Source organism: Psammomys obesus, unplaced genomic scaffold, assembly GCF_907164565.1.
Source record: "Psammomys obesus unplaced genomic scaffold, mPsaObe1.curated_primary_1811, whole genome shotgun sequence".
Taxonomy (NCBI): Eukaryota; Metazoa; Chordata; class Mammalia; order Rodentia; family Muridae; genus Psammomys; species Psammomys obesus.
In genome coordinates, this window is record NW_026596353.1 from 1603848 (window position 1) to 1615863 (window position 12016).

Here is a 12016-nt window from a genome sequence, read left to right on the forward strand (position 1 = left end):
CCTTCTGCCCCTCCGGAACCCGGAAGTGAGAGCGTGCGGGGGAGCGGCGGGCGAGGCGCGTCGCGTTGGGGCGGGGCGGCGGAGAGGTGCTGGCGGGCTGGCGGGCGTCCGGGAGGGGAGCCGGCCGGGGACCGGTGGCGCGCGGCGGCCGAGGTCCAGGTGAGTTCCCGGGGCGGGGGCGACTGTGAGCGGAGACCGGCCCGAGGATGCGCACGGGGTTGATGCTGTGGGGTCCCAGGGAGCGAGTGCGGAACGCAGCCTGGGGGTCGCAGGGACGCAGATGGGGGCTAGTCTGGCGGGCTTGCAGCGGCTTTGAGCTGCGGCTGCTGAGAGGACGTGGCTGAGTCGGCAACTGGGGGGTCTTGGGAAACGGGGGAGGTCAGGGACTCGTGCTAGAGAAAAGGGCGTCTACAGTCGGGGTTCGAGCCCAGGGATGTCGAAGAGGCGCCCCGGGCGCTCCCCAGAACGGTACGAGGTCTGTGGCAACACGCTATTGGGAGTGGAGCGTGCAAAAGAGAGGGCCTGGAAAGTCACGCAAGAACAGTTCCTCAGAGGGCCAGAGGAGGGTAGAGGAGGAAAGGGAGATGACGGGGTGCAGCCTCTGGAGACTCGCCCCCGCCTTCCCCTCTTGATTCATCTTCTTCCTGACTTCACACTCCTACAGCTGGGTGATCCGCTGGGGCCAGTCCCAGCTCCCTCTGCGTCTCTTTCTCTCTCTGCCTTGGAATGTGCATTCTTTCCGCTGAAGAAGGGGGTAGCTGGATTCTAGGGGAGCTAGAGGGGGAGTTCTGATACCCCGAACTGCGTTTCAGAAGAAAGGGAGCGGCGTAGGGTGGAAGCCACCCTCTCAAGAGAGTCGCATCCTTGGACTTAAATGGGTAAAAAGAACATACAGGAAATGTGTCCCCGGCAGTGGCTGTGAGCTCATCCCCACAGAGGCACAGCTGCCAGCAAGCCCTCCCTTCTTTTTCTGTGGACCCCTATCCCCGGGCTTCGTAGGGAGGCCCCTCAGTGCCTGTTTGGCTCAGGTGCCAGCACTTTAAGACATCCATCCACCTTGCGGCCCGTCAGTTACATCTTCCCTCCTTGGTTACTGTCTAGTCTTTGAGACTCCAGAATCTTAAGGAATATGTACAGGAATGGCTGGGGTGAAATGAACAATTGTAAAGTGGTTGTCACAAGCCTGTCTGCTCTTACAAGGGTCTGGAGCTGGCTGGTTTTGATTGACTTGACTTTCTTCATTCCCCTCCCCCATTTCTAGGATCTCTATCTGCTGTGTGCTTGCAGAAGGGAGGCCAGGTTTTAGAGCGCCATTTGGTACAGGAATCTGAATATAAAGGAAGCCTCAGAGACATGACTGTACCATTCACTTCCAGCATGTTCTGGAAGAAAGCTTTTAGCCTAGCTTGCCCCAGGGCCCATGGCCCAGGCATGCCCCTTGCAATGCCCTTGTCTGGAGACTCCAGGGAGGACCTGAATCTGTCTATGCCATGGCCATGTGGTTTCTTCTGTGCACTCAGTGGGGGTCTCCTGGAAGAAGCAAGCGCCTTCTGGACTGGTCTGGAGTAAGACTCTGCATACTTCTTCCTCAGGATTGGTCTGTGTCAGCCTTTTTCCAGACCTAACCCCACTTATTAACTTTCGTGTCTCTGGTACACACCCTTTGAGTTTATGCAGCCCTGACTTTTCTGTCTCCTGCCCTGCAGTGTTGGGGATGGAACTTAGAGTCTTGTGCATGCTTGCTGTGTCAGTGTCCCACCATGGAGCCACATCCCCAGCATTCTTGCACAAAGCACAACGCTCTGACTTTGACATCTTAGTTGGGCAAACTCCTCTCTCAATTTCAGCTGTTATTTTGTGGGTCAGGTGGGGCTCAGAATTCCTGGCTTGACTCCCTGACAGGAGATCATGACCTTGTGGCTTCCCTTCCTTCATCTCTCTGGAGTGGCATGTGCTAGATGGCATGTCCAGATCTAACCTCAATCTAAGCAAGAGCTATTTGTGTCAAGTGCTTGGCTGCCTCCTGAGAGCAGAACTGAGATATTGTGCCTCAGAGTGATTGCTGCTGTACTTTTACATGGAAAGAATGATATTCCCATTAGGCAGGCTCTCACAATGACAGGCAGCATGGGTTATCAAAGAATTGGGGACACCTAGAGAAAGGCTTGAGATGAGGGGAATCCATCTTGTTTTCTCAGAAAGCCATTTCAGTGATGAACCCATGATGTTAGGAGCAAAGACCCTGTCACTCTGCTCTTGGGACATTTTCTGTGGCCTCTGCTTTTGTTTGTCTTAGCTGTCTTTTCCAGTGACCCACTAGAGAGGATCCTTGTTCCTATTTTTCCAGAATGGGCTCAGGCAGGTGCTGGCATTGGAGGTGGGTTCCTAGACATTCTAGAACCAGAAAGCATGGTGGGAGGCTAGGCTCATGCCCTAGTTCTTAGCACATGAAGGCAGAGGCATCCCCAGCACTCCAAAAGAGCAGAAAGCCAACAAGTCCTTGTGTAGAGCCCTAACCCTCTACAATAGCCCTTAATGCAGGTTTGGCTGTCAAATTCCCCTGATGTCTGGTGTGGGGCCATTCTTTGCCCCAGCGCCATCTTGTACATTGTGTGATGCTATAGTGTTTTTGGTTTGCATCATCGGTGTGGTGGCCAAAGATGATGACAGATTGTGGAATGTGGAATGTACCACATGGAATGGACCCAAGGTGACACCAGATGCCTTTTGTGAAAATCTGCCTTTAGTCTATACTGGCCTCAGTGAATCTCGGGGGTATCTGAAGGAGTTGGGAGAGGTGGTGGGGAGACCTTGGTTGCTAGATCCTGCTGCCTGATGGTGGGAGGAGAGATCACCCTGGAGGGACCAGGGTAAGTCCGCTGAATGAAGCAACCTGGCAGGCACAGCAAGGCTATTGTTTCTCTGTCCTTGTATCACCACTGACCTGGGTTTCTGGAGACTCTGTCTTCATCTGGGAACAAACTGTCACTTTTCTTGTGAGATTAGCTATTCCAGACTCCATTCATGGAGGTTACCCAATGACCATGCCTCTGATAAGCTGCATTATCTCCTGTATGGGCCCAGGCCCTCAAGGTACCCATCCTTTCCCACATGCACATGTTGAAGTTCTTTTAGGGTTGTGTCCCTTGCTATCCCCTCCTCTGTTCTTTTTTCTCCCCTCTTTTCACCTATGACCATGATATAGCTGCTTTACCTCAGTGGGGGATGGTTGTTCACTCTTGGTCTCATCCAACTGATGATCCTCTCTCAGGTGTGCCCTTTGCCTCCCCCTGCTCCCATGTCTCACCTACCAGGCCTTTATGTCTTTGAGGTCCATAGCCCAGCCGTGCCAGGCAGCCCCTGCCCTGCCCACCATTCAGCTAGGCCCAGGCGTGGCCTTCTCACAGAGCAAGACAGGCCCTTCTCTTCTGCCCTCGTGGTCCCTGGAGGGGCAGAACAAAGGGCCTTGTCTCTGCACTGCTGTCCACTTTCTCTGGGAAAGGCGTCCACAATTAGGCATGTTGGAAAAATGTAGCCGATGAGCTGGGTATCTGCTCATTTCCTAGTCTAGGCTCCATGAGAAGTGATTCAGGGGTTCAGCCTGGAGGGTTGTCGGAAGATGAATAAGCTGGCAGAGTTGACTCATTATGTAGGTTCTGGCTCTGCTGTGGGGTGTGTGTGTGTGTGTGTGTGTGTGTGTGTGTGTGTGTGTGATAGAGTCAAGCTAGAGCTGATTCTGGTAGACTTGTGTCTGCCTCAGCCTGGATGAATGACACACATGACTTTACTGTCATGAGGTTCTGAATGCCAGAAGTCCAAGATCAAGTGTGATCATGGCTGCCTACATCTGGGGTTGTATGGCTCATGGGTGGCCATCTTTCGTCTTTGTCACCTGTTATCATCCTCTGAGCTTCTCTCTGTGGCCTGCTTCCTCTTAGGACACCAGCCACACAAATGAAGGTCCACACTGGGGACTTTGTTTCATGTGAATCATCACTGTAAAGAACCTGTAAAGTGCAGGGGTGGGGAGCTGAGAGCAGCCTCATGTGCAATCCCAGCAGAAGTGCTGAGGCAGGAAGAGCCTCAGTTTGAGACTAGCCGGGGTACTATAGCAAGACTTGCTTCAACAAATAAACAAACAACAATAATAAAACAAATAACAAATAAATAAATAAGCTTTTAAGCATCTTGGGCTTTAGGAATTTAGCATGTGACAAAGGGTGGGGACATCTCGGCCAGTACAGAACATCCCCCGACACTGTGTTCATTCAGTTTCTTCTCTGTTGAATAAACATTTTAAGGAGTGAGTAAGTTGGTTGGCCATGTCAACCTTGTAAAGCTCCTTCTGTGGGAAATTTCCTGTATCTTACCTCCTATGTTCAAGGTGAATCCAGGGAGGCAAGGATTCTGCCTGCAAGGAGCTGGTGATCTTTGGAGACTTTCTATTGGCTGACCAAGCTGGCTTTGAACTGGGAGTTCATTATCTCCTGCATCAGCCCCCTTAATTTAGGATGATAGGTGTGAGCCAGCACACCTCGCTTTCTTAGAGTTTGGGAGGGACTGTTTTCGAGTTCAGTTTGGAGCTGTGAGCGGTGGGTAAGGAGCCAGGTGAAACTTACAAACAGCAAAGACTAGGTACCCTATTCTAGGCATTTCCATGTCACAGAACAACATCCTAATACAACTCCATCTTGGACCAGCTATTGTCTGAGACAGTTGGTCCACAGAAGTTTCTGGAAGGTTTTTTAAAAATCTTTGAATGAGGAGGGGTTGACTAGAAGCCAGGCTTGGAGCTGGCCCTTAGGGACAGTGAGGGGAACAGGAACTGCTTTGTCTGTGCGGCCCTGAGTTCACACTCTGGCAGGGGCTGTGACGGTGTCCAGGGGTTATGAGTGCTTACTGCTCTTCCAAAGTTCAGTTCCCAGCACCCACTTAGGACAGCTCACAATCACCTGTAACTCCAGCTCGAGGTAAATATGACGCCCTCTTCTGCCCTCTGCCGATACTTGCACACAGAGCATACAGCCAACACAGACACACATAACTAAAGATAAATCAGCTCTTATGGAGTATCAGGGAGCCAGACCTTGGAGGTGGGAGTGCTGAGTATCAGCAGTGCCACCCAGGCCATGGTTCCCTCCTGTTATTCCTCCCAGAGGCAGAGCTACCTCCTCCCATTCTTTGGTGAGTGAAGCCAGGAAGGGGCTGAGAGATGACAGTGGGGACTCCCATCTTTGTCCGCAGGTCAGTGGGATTTCCCCAGGCATTTATTTCCTGATGATGCTGGAGTCCTTGGGCTTGGCTTGGGACCGTGACAAGATCTGTCACAAAGAGATGGAGTTTATCAGGGTGGTCGTAACTCTGGAGAGGAAGTGCAAGCCAAGGAACCTGGGGTGCTTGGGGACCCAGTCCTTTTCCCTGGGTGATGATTCTGAGTTAGCTGATGGCTTTAGCAGGGAAAGATGGAGAGGTTAGGGATGGAGTGTCACTACAGGTGTCTGTGCTCAGTCACTGAGGCAGGTGGTTATCTCTCCAGGCCACTGTACTTCACACCCCTTTGCCAGACATGTCATGAGCCTTGGGGGCATGAGGAGGAGCCAAACTTCCATCTCCTGTACCCCTGATGCTCCAGAGCACCCTGAACTGTGTGACAGTCCTGAGGCTCCAGGGCACTCCTGAGCTATGTGACAGTCACCCCTGTTTAAGCACACTCCTCTGGCTCTGAGAGGTAAGGTTTGGGACATGTTCTCTATAGTGGGCAGTGCTGTGCATTGTGGAACTTGAATAGCATCCCAGCCTTGGCCTGTGAGGAGCCAGTGACACTCATACTTTCTGTGGTGACATTGTCCCCTGAGGACAGAGTCAGCTCAGGGCCAGCCACTGATGCACATGAGAGATGCTTTCCACACCAATTATCTATGCTGGCCTAGGGCCTAGGCTTTGCTTGGTGACGTGAGTGTCAAGCCCCCATGTGGATAAGTTTCCAGGGGGTTGGTGACTGTCATCAAAGTTATCCATAAAAACAGGCCATGCAGTCCTAGGTCCCCTGTTAGACTCCTTCTCACAGGTCAGAGAGCCAGTGCTGCGTCCTGAAGGTGGAGCCAAGTCCCTGTGGACTTTTGAGGAAACTTGACAGGAGTGTTGCCTTCCTGACATTTTGTTGTTATTGTTTGGGTTTTTGTTTTCACTGTTGAGATCAAACCTGAGCCCCACAAGCTAGGGAAGGGCTCTGCCACAGTAGTGGGTCATCCTCGAATCCCCTAAATTCTCCCGAACCTGGAACTTGCTGAGCCACTCACTTGACACAGCAGATAGAAGATTCCTCTCCTGGCATCATGGGATGGATTGCCATCCAAAGAGGCAGTGTGAAATGTTGCAGTGGGTCTCCTGGGGGCTCTGAGAGTACAAGATGACAAGGCCCATGTGGAAGCTTTTGGGTTTATACTTGAGTGGAATCTTCTCTTTCTTTCTTTGTTTCTCTCTTTCTCTCTCTTTTTCTTTCTTCTTTTTCTTCTGCTTCAGTTTCCCAACTCTGGGGATCACAGGCATGCATTATGCCCAGCTCCTTTTTTGTATTTGTAAATGTTCTGAAATCTGGACAGATCCAAAATCTAAAATGCTTGTGATCCCAGCCATTTCCCACAGGGAAATGACCTGTGGGACCTGTGGGAGTCCAAGAGCCAGTGGTTTTTTGTTTGTTTGTTTTTTGTTTTGTTTTATTTGATTTTGAATGGCTACTTTATTCCCAGCCTGATGGCCAGCCCTATATAGCAGCTTGTGTGAGATGGAGAGTCCCATGGAGTGATATCACTGGGGGTTCCCACACAGCAGAGCTGACTCAAACTGCACTGTTAGGCTGGTGGAACCAGCCTTCAAGGCAAATTGGGAGCCCCGGCCACCAGAGGCAGGAGGGTTTAGGAACCTAACTAAGGCCAGTCTGGGCTCCATAGGGAGACCCTGGGGCCTTGCTACTGCAGTAAGACTAGCTGTCTCATCAACTTTAAGTAGAAGGTGGAAATTGGTTCCTTTCAGGTGGCTCTGCTCCTGCAGCCTAGTAACAGGCAGTCTGTAGAAATTCTAGAAAGGTCTACACAGATATCTGTTCTGCCTGCTTCCAGTGTCCTTTGCTGCCTATGGTGTAAACTTTCTAGAGCCTGGGCACACACAGGGCCCGTGTCCTGCCTCCCACCTGCAACCAGAGCCTGTCTACATGTCATAGGTTTGTCCTCTGCCACTGTAAGATCCTGTGACACCTGCAGAGGACTCTGCTCCCCCCCAGGTCCTCCATCTTTCCCACATGTTCTTGTCTGACACAAGTGACAGTCTAAACTCCTCCTCACATTTGTGGGGCTTCAGGATCTGACTGTCTCTACTTTGGCTCTTCTCATGTCCACACTGGATGACACCCTGTTTCCAAACTAACAGCTGGCCCATGTTCCCACTGCCCTGACCCATGCTCCTTGTATACCAGGCTGCCTCCAGATGCATCTGGCTCTGGCTGCTTTCCTGCCTCCCCACCTCCCCTACCCAAATATCCACCTTGACATTATGGGTTTGTGGGTCTCCCCACTCCTCAGATGCTTGGGACAGGTCCTTCTTTGCTGTGTGGGTGGTTGTCCTTCTGCTGGAGGACCCAAAACAACCTCGTGGCCCCTGCTCCACGCATGCCATCAGAAGTGTTCCACCCAGGTAGTGGTGGCCAAAACACGGTCTGAGCCTGTCAGTCCTGTCCAGGGTACCTAGTGGTTGTGGGAATGAGCCTTTATTGTGGTTCAGAGTCATTCACCTCTGTCATGGCCACATTCTCATGCCAGTTACCCAATGGCAGATTGTGGGGACCCTGGAGTGGTGTTCATTGATAGAAAGAGGGGCATGGGGGACATAGTGTTGTGGAAAATGATGTAAGAGGACCAGGAGTTCCAGACCACCTAGGACTGCAGAAACTTTGCCTTGGTGAAGACAGGTGGACCAGGACTGGGGCTCAGTTGGTGGAGGGCTTTCCTAGGGTATAGAAAGCCCTGAGCTCCATCTCAGCACCACAGAAACACACCTTAACATCTAGGTAGGATGGAAGATTTGGGCTTTAAAGTTAGCCTTAGCTTCATGGTGGGTTGGAGGCCAGCCAGCTACATAAAATCTTTTTAAGAAAGAAAGAGACAGAGATAAGACACTGGCTTTTGGGGACACAGGCAAGTAGACCCCAGGGTGCCTTAAGAGGCTGGTGAGAGTGGGTAGCAGATGGTAATTAAGGTGGTCTGGCTTATACTTGAAGGGTTGCTGTTCCAGCCTACCTGATCCCTCAGATGGCAAGAGGGGCCTGAGGAAGGAAGAATGGGATGTTCTGAGCCCTGGGGAGGCTCCATAGTACCCTTTTCACCATGTTCAAGCTTGGGAGACAGAAGGCCACAGTGACCGGCAAGGCTTGCTGGCAGCATCCTGGAACCACGTTGGCCCTCCACGTCCCCTCGTAGCTCCTAGATGCAGTGCTGGGATGTCGTGGTGGCCACCAGCAGGTGGCTTACAACAATAAGAATGGAATTTTCTGGATCTGTAGGTCCCAAGTCTCAAATCCTGGAGACTGCCTTCTTCAGAGGCTTCAGGGAGAGGCTCCTTCTTGCCTCCTCCAGGACTGGGGACTTGTGTGGCCAGTGGCTCAGGTCACATCCTGCGCAGAGAGTCTCCATCTCTGCCCAGCTCCCTCTGAGTTTGCATGTTCTTTATTATGTCCTCATTTGACACAGGTCTTGATGAGTAGCCCTGCTGGCAGGACCTTCTAGACCCTCCTGCCTCAGTCTTGGGGCTGTGGCTTAGAAGCAGAGTGGTTGCCCAGTGTGTGTGAGGTCCTGGGTTCCATTCCCTGAGATGGAAAACAAACAAACAAACAAACAAACTTGAGTGCTGTGAACATGGGATTATACCACCACACCAGCCTTGTGTCTTCTAAGAGTGCCATACATTGCTTTAGGACTTGTTCTAACTTCCTATGATATCTTCTCAACTCCTGGCTTCTGTCAAGACCCTCTTCCCAAGTAGCTTCACACTTCAAGGCTCCCAGTGAGTGTGGATCCCAGGAAGCAGTACAACCAACTTCCAGCCTGGCCATTGGTGCCCTCTATGCTCCTGGCTCACACTGAGAGCTATGGCTGGAAGTTACAGATCCCTGTTATGCCTTGTAGCCCTTGGGCATCCTACAGTGTGGCCCCTTGCAGTGTCTGGGCCACTAGACACCTACAGTTCTCCTGGTATTTGAAGCTAGACTTTGTCTGGAGTCCAGTCAACCCATGATACATTCCTAGGGCCACCTACACTTTTTTGGCTTTGCAGTGTGTTTGAAGTAGAAACCATGACCTTCTTCATGGTAGTGTGTGTGTGTGTGTTGGGGGGGGGTGGTTTCTAGGCAGTGGCTCCACCCCTGAGACACTTCCCCAGCCCCTCACTGGGGAATGCTGGGCAGGAGTTCTACCTCTTAGATACAGCCACAGTACATCTCCTCTTGGGGGAGGGAATTCTTCTTGTGAGCTCCTATTTTTTTCTGCTGCATACTGGTCCATCCATCCTAGAAGCTGAGCTGTGAAGTGTTGTTCTCTTAACTCCCAGTTGGCCTTTGCATTGGGACCATCTTATATCGGGGGCTGGGTCAGGGCTGTCCTGAGGCTAGCTCTATATGTCCTCTAGCTCTGACATATGCAAATGTCAGATCAATTGGTTTCAATCACTCATCAGCACATTTTTAATCCTTCTTATATAGTAATTAGGTGATGGGTGTGGTGTACACGGCTGAGATCCGAGCCCCTCTACAGGGTGAGGCAGGAGGATGGGCTATTCCAGGCCAGCCTGGTCTGTATAGTCAGGCTGTGTCTAGGGGTTGGGAATAAGGCGCACACTTACAAATACAAAAAGAAATTGAGAGCCACAGGGAACAGAGAGGAATAGTGGGTTTCGGAGGATCCCATCCTACCCTAACACCAGCCTTCTCCTTTTAGCTGGGGAATGATTTCACCCGCTAAACATGTGGCTTCAAATTATGGCCTTATATAAACGAGTCGGCTGCTCTGCTCTTGGTGGGGCCCCACTCTGCCTCCTCTGGTGAATTCCAAAGTGGCTGCCAGAATGTTGCTCCAAGCCTCAGCTTTTCATGCAGGAGGCTTGGCATGCATAGAACCTGTGTTCAGCTCACATCCCCATCCTGGTGTCTCATTGTCCTTTCATGGGTCAAGAGTTGATGTCTTCTTGGAGTCAGGATTGCTGCTAAAGCTTGGTTATATGTGTGCAGTGTATATGTTGAATTCATGTGCTGCGTATATGTGTAGATGTTCATACATGTGAAGCCCAGAGCAAGCTGTTCCTAGCTTCTATCCCTTTCCACTCTGTTCCTGTGAGACAGTCTTCTTGAAGCAGATGTGCTGTTTTGTGAGGCTGGCTAGCCACTGAGCTTACCACCAAAATACTGGGACATCACATGCAGGCAGGCCTGGAGCTTTTGTTTGTTTGTTTGTTTGTTTTGTTTTAGGCAGAGTCTTACAATGTAGCGCTGGCAGGCCCCAAACTTACTACCTAGACCAGGCTGGCTTTATCCACTTACCTCTGCCTACAGTGTCCTGGGATTCAAGGTGTGTTAACTGGCTTTTTCACATAGGCTCTGGGGATTCAAACTTGAGTCTTCACCACCGGGCAGTGACTGTTCTTGGCGGCTAAGCCATCTCCCCAACTCTCCTTCAGGTTTTAGGAGGATGCTCAAACCAGGTGTGGCCCCCTCACCTGAGCTTGGCACACTAGGGAAGTGAAGGCAGAAGGGTTATCCAGCCTTGGCTGCAGATTGAGACCTTATCTCAAAATATATGGGAATGTCCCCACTTAACATGGTATACAGACTGTGGAATTAGCAGAGATGCACTGTGCTGTTAGCGTGGGCACACATATACACAGATGTGGATAATCATACATGCACACCCCGTCTACATAGAGGACCCGTCCATATACCCTAAGGGAATCCTTTACCCTTTACCCTAGTTAAGGATTTACTCCTCAGTCCAGGACAGCCACTGCTGTCACTGATGTGCAATCCTCTATGGAGCTTCTCATTGATGACTCATGTGCATGCCCTCTCTAGTGTAGCTGCCTTCCCTTAATAGCAGAGCTATTTTTTTAAGGCAGTCTCTCACTATGTATGGCCTCAAACTGGTGGCAATCCTGCTTCAGCTTCCCTGCTAATAGGATCACAGTGTGAGCTGGGAGGTTTGTTTACACTATTTCACAGAGCTGCACCTTATTCATTTTTGTGGCTGAGTAGTAGTCTGCATCTGTCCACGGCCATTTTGTTTCTGATAATCCCCTTGGATGATCTACCAGGTTGATTTCATTTGGTAACAAAAGCACGTGTGTGTGTTTGATTATACACACATGTGCATGATGGTGTATTGCATGCAGAAGCCAGATGAAAATATCAGGTGTCTTCTTCCATTGTGCTTCATCCTAGAGGAGGCAGGGTGTCTCATGGAACTGGAAGCTAGACAGTTGGCTGGCCAGGCTGGCCCTTGAGTCGTCTTGGCACCCTTTTGTCCCCACTTCTCCAGCACAGAGGTTATATGCACACACTGCCATGCTTGGCTTTGACTTTGTCTGCTGTTTTGTTTTGAGACAGGGTCTCTCTGTGTAGCCCTGGCTGTCCTGGAACTCACTCTGTAGACCAGGCTGGCCTTGAACTCCCAGAGATCCACCAGCATGCTGGGATTACAGGTGTGTTCCAACACCGTCTGGATTCATGCGTGGCTTTTTGTGTGGGTTCTGGGGATCCACGTTCAGGACTTGAACAGGGCAGGCACTTTGCCCCCTGAGCCATCTCCCCAGCCCCAAGAGAACTAACTTTCTAAACAAGTCTTTCAGGGACTGTTCCTGGCAGCTTGGGGCTCTATATTTTTTTTCCTTCTAAGAAAATTATATATATACATATCCTGAACGTGGATCCCCAGAACCCACACAAAAAGCCACGCATTTCTCTCGGGGCTGGGTAGGTGGG

General features: G+C 51.0%; 1 protein-coding gene across 1 annotated transcript in view; it reads left to right on the top strand.

Moving 5' to 3' along the window:
- Window positions 1–85: 85 nt before the first annotated feature.
- The window catches only part of Myo9b (myosin IXB), an 88314-nt gene continuing 76383 nt past the window's right edge, over window positions 86–12016 (top strand). The window contains exon 1 of the mRNA XM_055597310.1: window positions 86–159. The gene's annotated coding sequence lies outside the window, so the exon portion shown is untranslated. The remainder of the gene's footprint in view (window positions 160–12016) is intronic.